This window comes from Budorcas taxicolor, chromosome X (genome assembly GCF_023091745.1).
Source record: "Budorcas taxicolor isolate Tak-1 chromosome X, Takin1.1, whole genome shotgun sequence".
Lineage (NCBI taxonomy): Eukaryota > Metazoa > Chordata > Mammalia > Artiodactyla > Bovidae > Budorcas > Budorcas taxicolor.
In genome coordinates, this window is record NC_068935.1 from 129,558,196 (window position 1) to 129,572,731 (window position 14,536).

General features: G+C 41.3%; 1 non-coding gene across 1 annotated transcript; it reads right to left on the reverse strand.

The window, feature by feature from the left end:
- Window positions 1–14,228: 14,228 nt before the first annotated feature.
- On the reverse strand, window positions 14,229–14,301 carry TRNAG-GCC (transfer RNA glycine (anticodon GCC)). The gene has a single exon. It is a non-coding gene; the product is annotated as a tRNA-Gly (tRNA).
- Window positions 14,302–14,536: the final 235 nt, after the last annotated feature.

Below are 14,536 nucleotides of genomic sequence, written 5' to 3' on the forward strand. Positions count from 1 at the left end.
CCATTCTAAAGGAGATCAGTCCTGGGTGTTCTATGGAAGGACTGATGACAAAGCTGAAACTCCAGTACTTTGGCCACCTCATGCAAAGAGTTGACTCATTGGAAAAGACTCTGATGCTGGGAGGGATTGGGGGCAGGAGGAGAAGGGGCCGACAGAGGATGAGCTGGCTGGATGGCATCACTGAGTCAATGAACATGAGTTTGAGTGAACTCCGAAGAGCTGGTGATGGACAGGGAGGCCTGCTGCTGCTAAGCTGCTTCAGTCGTGTCCGACTCTGTGCGACCCCATAGACGGCAGCCCACCAGGCTCCCTCGTCCCTGGGATTCTCCAAGCAAGAACACTGGAGTGGGTTGCCATTTCCTTCTCCAATGCATGAAAGTGAAAAGTGAAAGTGAAGTCGCTCAGTTGTGTCCAACTCCTAGCGACCCCATGGACTGCAGCCTACCAGGCTCCTCCATCCATGGGATTTTCCAGGCAAGAGTACTGGAGTGGGGTGCCATTGCCTTCTCCAGGGGATCTTCCCCACCCAGGTCTCCTGCATTGAAGGCAGACACTTAACCCTCTGAGCCTCCAGGGAAGTCATGCTGCAATTCATGGGGTTGCAAAGAGTCGGACATGACTGAGTAACTGAACTGAACTGAAGCTGTGATTCTCTACTGTCCATCTCTCCAGTTTGCCATTTGCAGGGGATCTGTGGCTCAGCAATAGAGAATCTGCCTGCTAATGCAGGGCGACCCAGGTTCGATCCCTGGGTTGGGAAGATCCCCTGGAGAAGGGAATGGCAATCCACTCCAGTATTCCTGTCTGGAGAATCCCATGGACAGAGGAGCCTGGCGGGCATGGGGTCATGACAGAATCAGATATGATTTAGCTACTAAACAACAACAATAACTACTCTCCAGTTTGGGGGCACAGCAGTTTGCCTTGTGACCTCATTTCTTTTATGAATCTAAGAAGAATTGTTGGGTTTTTATTTCTGTATTTTAGCTGTGCTGGGCCTTCATTGCTGCGTGCAGGCTTTTCTCTAGTCGCCATGAGCGGGGGCTACTCTTCGTTGCAGTGCTCGGGCTTCTCGTTGTGGCGGCTTCTCTTGTTACAGAGCATGGGCTCTCGGGCACACAGGCTTCAGTAGCTATGGCTCGCGGGCCCTAGAGTGTGGGCTCAGTAGCTGTGTACACGGGCTTAGTTGCTCCGAGTCTTGTGGGATCTTCCTGGACCAGGGATCAAACCCGTGTCCCCTGCATTGGCAAGCGGATTCCCATCCTCTGTGCCACCAGGGTTGTTAACTTTTTTTGGCTTGTTCAGTTTTGTACTTGTTGTTAGAATAGATTGCTGAGTTCCAAGCTCCTTATACATGGATCTGGAAACTGGAAGTACCATCCCCAGCCCTCACCCCCAATATTGACCTGTGGAAACTCCCATAGTGAATTATGTATGGAGACAAGTAGAATTGTCCACTGGATAGCACTAGTTGGTTCCCTCCAGGTTTTCTGCTACTGGGTACTGGTGGCTGTCCCTCCGCACACACAGCCCCAGTGTCCCACAGGATGGCCAGGTGTTATCAGTACAGGCATCCCACTACACAGTGCTTGTTTATCACTTTTCTGAGTCCAGGATTCCTCTGCTTACCAAGTCACTCAGGAAAGGGAGTCCCTTTTTTGTAACACCCCCCCCCCCACCCCCGCCTTGATGCAGACCACGAGTTCCAGCTTACTCTGTGCAAAGATTGTTGACATTTATCCAAAGCCTTTGGTGATCAGTGGAACCTAGCATGAACCTCTGCTTGCAACCATCATTTCATAAGGGTTCCAGTTCCTGGACACGTTCAGGTTTTACCTTGTGGGGTCATTTGACTTGGCCTGCTATGCCCTATATTTTCCGTAAACTGGAAGTTAAAACGAAGCATTTCTTGGGAGGAGTATTTCATAACTGTGACGTATATTTCCTATCACATCACCTCAGGGGCCTCATAAGGTCTGACTGTTCATTATTAGTGAAAATGCTGATTGATCACTGAGTTAAAGTGATGACAGCCTGATCTTGCTCTTGTTACATTTTCCTCCTGGCATGCAGTGTGTAATCTCTGGGGTGACTCTCTGATACCATGTGATTATCTAATTCCCCGTCAACAATTTACCTAATGAATTTAACATCTGTGGATAATCTTTGCCCTAATGAAGGACTACATAAGACGCTACCGATTGGTGGTTTTCTAATCCTATCATTCGTCTACATTTTTCAGCTGCCATCTACTTTGAGGAAGAGCCTTCTCACAAGCTGTGTCAATTTGGTTACTCTGAAATATAATTCCTCTTGCAAACTGGGATAAATGTTTCTTTTTCTTCAGTACATATTCTAGGATAAAGAGTAGGTGGAATAATCTCCTCCAATGATGGCAAATGAGTGTTTGTTCTTGATTTCTTGTTACAGACTCGCGGATTGAATACAGTTAGTGAATTTCAATTAATAATAGTCACACAGGTATTTTTGGAAGGCATGTGATTTTTCTTTATTGCAGCAGAGATTTATAAACTTGCCAGCTAATTTTGATTGGAACATTATGAAAATTAGTTAGCCTTCTTTAAGTATAAACCCTTATTATATTATTTGATTCTTAAAGAGCCCTGCAATTGGACAGTGGAACTCCTTCGATCAACCTTCTTTTGATTCAATCCCAATAGTCTTTGAGTCCTTCCCTGCTTGTTGGCTCATCAGGTCATTTCCATGTTCACCTAGTATTTTCCATATCCCATACCTGGAAACAGCTGTTTCTCCAAAGACCTCTGCTTCTTTTTAGTAGTTAATGGCACTTAGGAATGAGTTTGTAGCATGTCATTGTTTCCAAGTGCCATAGGCAGACAGGCTTAACACACACACACACACACGAAGAGTTTGTATTGAGTTTTCCCAGCATTCTTACTTATTTGGTCTTATACTTAGAGGTCTTTTCTCTTACACTGAAAAATCATGGATTCTATCATTATTTACTTTATTCTTTAATATGGAAAAACGATTTTTAAATGACAATATAGTAATACCACTAACTATAAAACTATTGAATACCATTAAATATTTTTTTTTGCATTTCTTTTTTCCTTGTAATATAGGCTCTAAGGATGCAAAGTCAAAATGCTTTGTTTTAGAGCCAATGAAATAATAACCTTCTCTGGTTATATTGCCAATTTGATAAGTTCACTTGTTTCAGTTTGTTTTCAATCTTAGGAAACTTTTTTCTTTTGAAAGTCTGAATTTTTTCTTATTTTAATTGCAGAGGACACCATTAGTTTTCATGAACATGAGTTCTTAGGCAACTCTCAAATAGTTACCCTCCCCCAATTGGACTGCAAGGCGATCCAACCAGTCCATTCTGAAGGAGATCAACCCTGGGATTTCTTTGGAAGAAATGATGCTAAAGCTGAAACTCCAGTACTTTGGCCACCTCATGCGAAGAGTTGACTCATTGGAGAAGACTCTGATGCTGGGAGGGATTAGGGGCAAGAGGAGAAGGGGACGACAGAGGATGAGATGGCTGGATGGCATCACTGACTCGATGGACGTGAGTCTGAGTGAACTCTGGGAGTTGGTGATGGACAGGGAGGCCTGGCGTGCTGCGATTCATGGGGTCGCAAAGAGTCAGACACGACTGAGCGACTGAACTGAATGGACCACTACATAAAACTTCTAATTCTTGAGTTTTTCAGTTGGTTCTCCAGTCTCTACGTGATGGCCTCTGTGTAAACTTTTATATTAATTATACAGTTGCTGCTGCTGCTGCTGCTAAGTCACTTTAGTCGTGTCCGACTCTGTGCGACCCCAGAGACGGCAGCCCACCAGGCTCCCCCGTCCCTGGGATTCTCCAGGCAAGAACACTGGAGTGGGTTGCCATTTCCTTCTCCAATGCATGAAAGTGAAAAGTGAAAGTGAAGTCGCTCAGTCGTGTCTGACCCTTTGTGACCCCATGGACTGCAGCCTACCAGGCTCCTCTGTCCATGGGATTTTCCAGGCAAGAGGACTGGAGTGGGGTGCCATCGCCTTCTTTGAATTATACAATTAAGGGGCTTCAATTACAGGTACTTACTGAGTTCAGATAATTACCTGAAATTATTTCCTGTGTTTCCACCCCTTTCAATGTCTTCCCCTGCAAATTCCAGTTATTTCTATTTATATACGCTTTAAGAGTCTTAAAACTGATGGTAGAATACCAACTGGAAGGTCAGTCGTAAGATTCAGAGAGAGAATGGAGCAAAAGGCCTCTGGATGTGTCTCGTTCTATAGAGAAGCATTCTCATTGTCAGGAGTGTTTTTTTTCAGCTGCTGCACATTCACATGGCTGGGAACATTCTTTCGAGCTGGATCCATCTTGATTGGTTTGTTTCCCATGCTTGACTAGTCATGAAATATTTTTAGTATCATTCCTGTTTGGAGGCATAGGATTTCGTTTCCCAAGTCAATCCCTGTCCATGTTGGACTCCCTTTCAAATAAAGATAAGCAAGAACAAACTTCTTCATGATTAAAAACTTCACAAGGAGTCTTCTGCGCAAATATGAACTGATTGACTTTAGTTCATATAATTTTATCCAACAAGATTAAATATAGTTGTTTTCTAGCACAAACTAATTAGCTTCTCCCTTGTGTCCACTGATAGAACACACATTTTGCTTTCATAAAGACAACACAGTTTTCATGGTAATGTGCCTCTGGCTCTGGAAAAGAGTAAGGAAAGTTGCTGTTTAAAAATTGATTGCCTTCTGTTCCCTCTTTAGATTATAGAATAAAATACTGAAGGTTTTCTTGCAACATGCAATTTGAATGTATTTTACCTTTGAAGAACTAAGGTAGAAAAGACCAAAGAAAGAAATCAATCATTAAAATCCCTATAGAAAATATGAAACTAGAAATAAAAATAAGAAAACAAGAAACACAAATGACAAATAAGTACATTATTAGTGATTAAGTGCTATAAATGAAATTTATGCAGTGATAAATAATTTTCTGTCTATCCAAAAATGTGATTTTTTTCCCCCTGACATACAATACTTGGTAGTGATAAGGGTGTGGTAAAATCATCACTTACAAAATAGATGTTGGGAGTCCACATTTGTCATCTTTTCTGGAGGGCAGATTGGAAATATACATCAAAAAGCTAGATACTCAATTCCCAAGGATGTATCCTTAGGATATAATTGGAGTGTGAGTGCTCATTTATGGAAAACAGTATTCATTGTAGCACTATTTACTTTGACAAAGAATTAGAAATTAAAGAGATGTAAAGACAAACTGGTTATGTGAATTATGGTCGTCAATACAGTGACAGCCTATGTAGCTTTTAAAAATTTTGAAAGAACATATGATAGCATAGGAGATAACAACAGAACGGGAAAGACTAGAGATCTCTTCAAGAAAACTAGAGATACCAAGGGAACATTTCATGCAAAGATGGGCTCGATAAAGGACAGAAATGGTATGGACCTAACAGAAGCAGAAGATATTAGGAAGAGATGACAAGAATACACAGAAGAACTGTACAAAAAGGATCTTCACGACCCAGATGATCACGATGGTGTGATCACTCATCTAGAGCCAGACATCCTGGAATGTGAAGTCAAGTGGGCCTTAGGAAGCATCACTACGAGCAAAGCTAGTGGAGGTGATGGAATTCCAGTAGAGCTATTTGAAATCTTGAAAGATGATGCTGTGAAAGTGCTGCACTCAATATGCCAGCAAATTTGGAAAACTCAGCAGTGGCCACAGGACTGGAAAAGGTCAGTTTTCATTCCAATCCCAAAGAAAGGCAATGCCAATGAATGCTCAAACTACCGCACAATTGCACTCATCTCACACACTAGTAAAGTAATGCTCAAAATTCTTCAAGCCAGGCTTCAGCAATACGTGAACCATGAACTTCCAGATGTTCAAGCTGGTTTTAGAAAAGGCAGAGGAACCAGAGATCAAATTGCCAACATCCGCTGGATCATGGAAAAAGCAAGAGAGTTCCAGAAAAATATCTATTTCTGCTTCATTGACTATGCCAAAGCCTTTGACTGTGTGGATCACAATCAACTGTGGAAAATTCTTCAAGAGATGGGAATACCAGACCACCTGACCTGCCTCTTGAGAAATCTGTATGCAGGTCAGGAAGCAACAGTTAGAACTGGACATGGAACAACAGACTGGTTCCAAATAGGAAAAGGAGTACGTCAAGGCTGTATATTGTCACCCTGCTTATTTAACTTCTATGCAGAGTACATCATGAAAAACGCTGGACTGGAAGAAACACAAGCTGGAATCAAGATTGCCGGGAGAAATATCAGTAACCTCAGATATGCAGATGACACCACCCTTATGGCAGAAAGGGAAGAAGAACTAAAAAGCCTCTTGATGAAAGTGAAAGAGGAGAGTGAAAAAGTTGGCTTAAAGCTCAACATTCAGAAAACAAGATCATGGCATCTGGTCCTATCACTTCATGGGAAATAGATGGGGAACCAGTGGGAACAGTGTCAGACTTTATTTTGGGGGGCTCCAAAATCACTGCAGATGGTGATTGCAGCCATGAAATTAAAAGACACTTACTCCTTGGGAGGAAAGTTATGACCAACCTAGATAGCATATTCAAAAGCAGAGACATTACTTTGCCGACTAAGGTCCGTCTAGTCAAGGCAATGGTTTTTCCAGTAGTCATGTATGGATGTGAGAGTTGGACTGTGAAGAAGGCTGAGCGCCGAAGAATTGATGCTTTTGAACTGTGGTGTTGGAGAAGACTCTTGAGAGTCCCTTGGACTGCAAGGAGATCCAACAGTCCATTCTGAAGGAGATCAGCCCTGGGATTTCTTTGGAAGGAATGATGGTAAAGCTGAAACTCCAGTACTTTGGCCACCTCATGCGAAGAGTTGACTCATTGGAAAAGACTCTGATGCTGGGACGGATTAGGGGCAGGAGGAGAAGGGGACGACAGAGGATGAGATGGCTGGATGGCATCACTGACTCGATGGACGTGAGTCTGGGTGAACTGGAGTTGGTGATGGACAGGGAGGCCTGGCGTGCTGCGATTCATGGGGTCGCAAAGAGTCGGACACGACTAAGCGACTGAACTGAAGTGAAAAAAGGAAGATGCTATAAATGATGGTAGCAATTTTGTAAACAAAAAGCAAAAAACAACCCCCTCTTTCTCTTACATTTATATATGTATATATGAATTATTGGAAGGAAATAGACTAATATGCAAAAAGAATACAATTTTCTTTTTTATGGCCTTAGTATTTTCCAATTTTTTAAACATAAAGATACGTTCCTCTATAAGAAATAAATTGAGGATGGCTTTAAAAACATGCATTAGGATAAGCATGTATACCTTTACCTTCCAATCAATACCTGCCAAAATGTATACAGAGAACAAAATTTACAGTCAAAACCTTACAAAGAAACTAGGAAAGACTCACTTTTTACCAGGTCTCTGGAAAACAGTGATCAGGCACAAAAGAATTAGTCAAAGTTGATGGAGGACTTCATAGGTCACAGCAACTTTTCTGCATGGGAGACTGGTGCAGAGTTACTGGAAGTGAGCGATGAAGGTTCTGAGAACCAGAGCAGGGCAGGGGTGAGGTATGAGTGGGCTTTAGCAAGATTGACTGATGAGCATAATTTGTTTGAGCCTTTATTTGGTGGTCTGTAGTTTGTAGTTGAATCTAAACAGATACAACAATATAAACAAACAATTTTAATGTAAGTAACTGGGTTAAAAATCATGGACACAGTCACAAAACTGGGAGAATTTTCTCTCATCTCCCAGAAAATTGTTCGGAGATATTCCATTTTCATTTAAAATTTTAAAATTATTGTATTTTAAATAGTTGAGATATCTCCTGGAGGAGGAAATGGCAACCTACTCCAGTATTCTTGCCTGGAGAATCCTGTGGACAGAGCAGCTTGTTGGGCTACAGTCCATGGCGTCTCAGAGTCGGACAGGACTGAGCGAGCCACTGAGCACACGATGTGCCCAGACGCTCAAGCACATTGTGTATTTAGTGTTTCTTGAAGATGTTGTTGTTGTTAAGTCGCTCAGTCATGTCTGACTCTTTACAACCCCATGGACTGCAGCATGCCAGGTTTCCTGTCCTTCACCAACTCCCGAAGCTTGTTCAAACTCATGTCCATTGATACCATCCAACCATCTCATCCTCTCTTGTCCCCTTCTCCTGAACTTCGATCTTTCCCAGCATGCTTGAAGATGAGAAAGGCTTAATGAGAGATAAGCAGAAATTGTTGTGTCCGGTTTCCTAGAATTAAAAATTATTTTATTGTAGTAAGAATACAACATGAGATATATCCTCTTAACACATTCAAGTGTACAATATGTTATCATTGACCATAGGTACAATGTTGTATAGCAAATCTCTAGAGTTTATTCATCTAACTTAACAAACTTTATGCCTGTTGATCAATAACTTACCATTTCTCTCTCCCTCTAGCCTCCCTCCAAAGACCATTCCAGTCTTTGATTTTATGAATTGATGATTTTAATTGTCTCAGTAATATATGAAATGTATGAAATCATACAGTACTTTCTGTATCTGGCTTATTTTCACTGAGCATAATGTCCTCAAGGTCTTCCGTGTTGTCACATATTGCAGAATTTCCTTCTTTTTTTTAGGCTGTTAAAAGATAACTGAGGCATGTTAAATTTTTGAAGACTTACTTGAGCAAACAAAGCAGTGTCAAAAGTGAAAGTGGTTAGGGGCACTCCACCAGCAGGAGCTAAAGCAAAGGGTTTTACAGGGCAGATGTGGAAGTAAAGGAAGGAAATTACTTGATTTGATTGGTTTGGGAAAGCCTGGCTGACTATTTGAGAATGGTACTAAGTTTTGAGTTCTTAACCTTGAGACATTTCTAGGAATTAACTCTGGCTTAGATTTCAGTCTGCTTGTGTAGGCTGCCAAGGCATGACAGCCACCTCAATTTAATGCCTCTTTAATACTGTAACAAGGCTGACTATGTGCATATCACATTTTCTTTATCCAGTAATCTGTCAATGGACATTTATGTTGTTTCTGTATCTTTGTTGTTCACTTGCTAAGTTGTGCCTGACTCTTTGTGACCCCGTGAACTGTAGCCTGCCAGCCTCCTCTGTCCACGGGGTTTCCAGGCAAGAATACTGGAGTGGGTTACCATTTCCTCCTCCAGGGATCTTCCCAACCCAGGGATCAAGCCCACATCTCCTCCACTGGCAGGTGGATTCTTTATCACTGAGCCACCAGGGAAGCCCCTTCTATATCTTAGCTATTATGAATAGTGCTGCAATGAACATGAAAGTGCTAAAACTTTCTTTGAGATCCTCATTTCAATTCTTTCGGATAAATACCCAGAAATGGGATTGCTGAGTCAATTTTAATTATTGGACGAATCTCCATACTGTTTTCCATAGAGGCTCTACCGTTTTGTATTCCCACTAACAGTGTGAATGGGTTCCAGTTTCCTAGGAAAGCTTTTTTAAGTGGAAATTGACTCAGGAGGCCAGTGCCCTTTTCTTGTCCTGTTTTTTCCTTCCTTCTTGACCTAATATGTATTTCTCTTTGACTTATCAATATGGATGGTAATTGTTACTTACAATTGTTGATATTCAAATATTGAGAAAACTCTTGAATTACTAGAATGAATGAAACTGGTTAAGATGACATATTTCTATGCATACTGATAGATTTTTTGAGGACATTTTACTTAACATTTTTACGTTGGTATTTGAAGATATTTAGCCAAAGTTTTCTAGTGCTTTCTTTTTCTTTCTTTTTTAGTTCAATTTTATTTATTTATTTTTGGCTATGCTGGGTTTCTGTTGCTGCACAGGCTTTTTCTCTAGTTGCGGTCAGCAGAGACTTCTCGCTAGTTGTGGTGCATGGGCTTCTCTTTGCAGTGGTTTCTCTTGTTGCAAAGCATGACCTTTAGGGTATACGAACTTCAGTAGTTGCAGCTCTTAAGCTCTAGAGCACAGGCTTAGTAGTTGTGGCTCACAGGCTTATTTGCTCCGTGGCATGTGGGATCTTCCTGGATCAAGGATCAAACTTGTGTTCAATTGATAGGCACAGTCTTTACCACTGGGCCACCATGGAAGCCTTAGTGCTTTCTTTTTCAGCTGTTGGGATGACTATTTTATCTTTATCTGGTAAATGCAGTCTGATCTTACCTTGGTGAGTTCCTTTCCCCCAAGCAATAAGATTGTAGAAATGTTCTCTAACATGGTTCTCTATCCTTTTCTTACACCTCAGCGAGAAAGAGACTTAGGGTAATCAATCAAATTAATCTGTCCTTCTGACCACAATGACTGTAGGCCAGTATATGACCCAAATAACCCAATCATCCTTTTCCTAAGGTTCAGCGTATTGACACTGCTTCCTCAGCAACGTGGGAGAAGAGACAATAAATCCAAAAAGCAAACAGGAGCAGAGATGAAAAGTGAGAGGTGGATAGAGATCAATCCTTGGTGATAGTTCAACCAAGGATCCAGTCATTCTTGATCTAACCATTAAGTGTTCAGTTATATTATCCACAAATTTTCCAGGTTGCATAAATGAATTAGAATTTGGTTTTCTCACTTGTGACCAAAAGAATCCTGACTTGATGTACATTTGTTGGAACAGATTAAAAATATTATGGCAGATGCATGCAGTAGAGAATTGTTTACCTTTTAGAAAGGATATTATCGATCTATATTTATTGATATGGAAAGATGCTAATGACACATTATTATTGAGTGAAAATCATCAGTATTTGAAGTGTGATTCCACTGAAGTAAAATAACATATATATGTATATACAATCATCCTTAGGATCCATGAGGGATTGGTTCCAGGAGCCCTACCCCACCACCTGACATATACCAAAATCCATGTACCTTATATTAGAATGGAGGGTATGGCTGGCCCTCCATATCCCTGGATTTCACATCTGTGGATTCAACCAAGAGTGGGTAGACATTTTTCTGGTTGTTTGAGTCCACAGTTGTGAAACCTGCAAATTTAGAGGGCTAACTGTATATTAACTGGGGGAAAAAAATCCATTTGTAAGTATGGACCTGCATAGTTCAAATCCATGTTGTTCAAGGATCAACTGTATATGTGTATGTGTATATATATACATGCATATATAATTTTTAATTCTCAATGAGAAAGTGTTAACAGAAGAAAAAATAAGAACTCAGTTGAGAAGCTTGGTGAAGCAAGCCATAAACGACTTGTTGAGTTTTGTTCCTCAATGTGATTTTACTTAAGACTGAATAGTGGGAACTTTAGGAATTAAGTCTGGGTGATAAATTGTTAAAAAAAAAAATAGTCCTGGAGCTGAATTTGTTGTCTATGAAAAGAAAGCTGTGTCTCTCAGGCGTGAGTTCACTACAGGGGAAGAAGGAGGAAGAAGTACACCAAATTAGGCAAGTCCTGAGGACAGTTCTCTGGTTAGCACAGGAGGCAGGCTCCTTGTGATAGGGTTGCCTTTAAGTTTTGTGTCACCGATGCCAGAAAGATGCCTTCAAACAAGGTTGGCATGGATTAAGATGCTAGCGAGCCCAGGATCATTCAGAGGATACGCTCATATTCTCCTGCTCAGTGGCCAACTGTTCCATTAATAGCTGTCATCTGACCTCTGTCGAGGCCATAACTAAATAAGCATTTGTACCTGGACAGTTTGTGATCATTCTCCCTCTTTATCACCCTGTGAAGAGGTTAGTTTGGCATGTGAAATGTGAGCTGATAAGGTGGCCACTATAATGGAACAGGGAATTCTCTTTCTGGATCTTAGGGTTAGGATGACCAAAAGCCGGATGAGCCCTTAAGGGTTGGAGGTAGTCTGCTAGCAGAGGCTGGGAGCAAGACTGAGAAATCCCTCTTCCGAGGGACCCTAATGATGGGTCTTCATTTGGGTCCTGCTATCAAACTATCCTGTTATTTTTAGTTTTTAAAAAATTATTATTGCCAGCATTACAGGAAAGTCCAGTGTAAAGGCGTCACCTGGATTGTGTTATGCTGATGAGAGATAGAGAAGAGGGTGTATCCCTCACTTGTGAGACAGACAGTGATGGGACCTAGTGTACCCTGGTGAGAAGGTCAAGTGAGAAAGCTGTCACCTGGCAAGGACAGCAGTGTCCTGCAGAGCTGGGACCCCACTGTCACTGCTCTGCTGTGGGGTGAGGGTGGGGGTGTGCAGCAGGTTGGCCGTGTAACAGTGATGTAGGAGTTGAACGTGCTCACCAGCACATGTGAGGTGCTCCCTGGAACCTCTCATAAGACCAGAGGGGGACCCTTGATGATAAAGATATATAGGTGAATGAGCCCAGTACTTCCATGTGGGGTGGGTGTGTGGGTGTGGGTGTGGGTGTGGGTGTGTGTGTGTGTGTCTACCATGAGAGGCAAAGTAGAAGGGGAATTGAGAGCAAGCAATTTGAAGGATGTTTAAATGTTCCAACTAATTAACTGTGGTGTGACTTCGACTGGTTTTTAATTTCTTCTTAGTGCTTTTCTAATTGTTTGACACTTCTTTTCAAATAATGAAAATATATTGTTAAAATATTTTTACAGGGCTGAAAAAGGAGCCGAGTTCCCAGGTTAGCTCATTTATAACAGCTCTTAGTAGGAATTACATTTACTATTTCAGGTTTAATTTTGGAATGGGCTTAACTTAGCCTTTGGAAAATATTCCTCACAATGTAGAAAAATCAGTGAACTCTTGTGAGACAAGGGTCTAGATTTTCTCCTTCCTATTCAACAGCTATGTGACCTCAGATAAGTTTCTTTACTTCTTGAAACTATTTCCTTGTCAGTAAAGTCGTCGTGTATGCATGCTCAGTCACTCAGTTGTGTCTGACTCTTTGTGGACCCCATGGACTATAGCCCACCAGGTTCCTCTGTCCATGGAATTTCCCAGGCAAGAATACTGGAGTGGGCTGCTGTTTCCTCCTCTAGGGGATCTTCTTGACCCAGGGATCAAACCCATGTCTCCTGCATTGGCAGGTGAATTCTTAACCACTGAGTCACCTGGGAAACTCTTACCAGTGAAAGAGAATGGTAATTTCCACCCAATGGAATGGTAGTAAGATCTAATTGAATTGTATGCACATGCTATGAGTTATTATGAAAATGTAAGGTTTTATTAGTGTTATTATTATTATTGTTACTTGTACTGAAATTATGATGATGTCAAGTTTCAGGGAAATAATTTGCTTTCCCAATTGGATATCTGGTTGCTAACAATGATAAAAAGGTTTAATATAAGCTGTCAAAAGAAAGCAAATAAAACTTTAGGTCAAAAAAGAGGAATTGGATTTGTGAACTGGAATTTAATATGTAATGCATGAAATGCCTTACAGAGATGACTTAGAGCACTCAATAAAACCTGTTGGTTGGTTGATTTGATTTAGAACAGCAAAATCCATGAAAATAAACACTGACCCATCTACCCAGGAAGGGCTTTGCAAATCAAATAGCTTTTGGTCAACAGGCCTGATGACAGACAATATGAGAAATTCAATTTGCTCCACATCTATTTTCATATATTGGCTTGTAATATTCTGGCTTTTGGGGGGAGTCTGCAGCAGAAATTGAGTGTTTCATCTGCAAGTTGAAGGTATGAGTCAGTTTAGTGAGCAAAGAAATATAAGCTGTATCATTGCTTAGGAAGATAATGTGAGGCATAAGTGGTATACATGGGTGAGGCCTAAATGGAATACTGTGAGCCCAGATACATTTATTCTGGTCAGATGTTCTAAAAACTATTTTCAATACTCTCTTTAAAATACGGCAGGCACCAGAACTCTGATAGCCCAATAAAAAGACACAGAGCTCAGTAAAATGTGGGCATAAGACTTGAACAGACGTTTTAGTAAGGGTGATAAATGAAGGGTCAATAAGCACGTGAAAAAGTTTTCAGCATTATCAGTCAACAACAAACTGCTAATTAAATACCGTTTTTAAATGTGTGAGGTGTTATTTGGAACCTCTGAGATGGTCTCAGGAAATACTGCTACTCACTTTAAATTAAGGACATTGACCATACTTCGCATGTGTTGACAAGGAGGTGCAAGAACTGCATTCTCTTGTGTATTACAGGTGGAAATGTGAAATGGTACAAACACTTGGGATCATTTTCCTTTGCTTCTTTTTTCTTTCTTTTTAAAAAATATTTATGTGGCTGTTCCGGGTTTCAGTTGCTGCATGCAGGATCTTTAGTTGCAGCATGTGGGATCTTGTTCCCTAACCAGGGATCGAACCTAGGTCCCCTGCATTGGCAGCACAAAGTCCTAGCCACTGGATCACCAGGGAAACCCCTCCTTTACTTAAACAGTTAAACACACTCCTTTTGTCCCAGCAACTCTACTTCTAGGTATTTACTCATAAGGAGTGAAAATGTATCTTCAGCAGAGTGGAGTTGAACCAACTCAGAGCTAGGTCCCAGCCTTGACTCTGGGCGGGGTGGGGGGGTGGTTTCATTGGGTTCTGTCATCTTTCTTTGTTCCACCTTTTACAAGGATTGGTGAGATTAGGTGGTTTCTCAGTT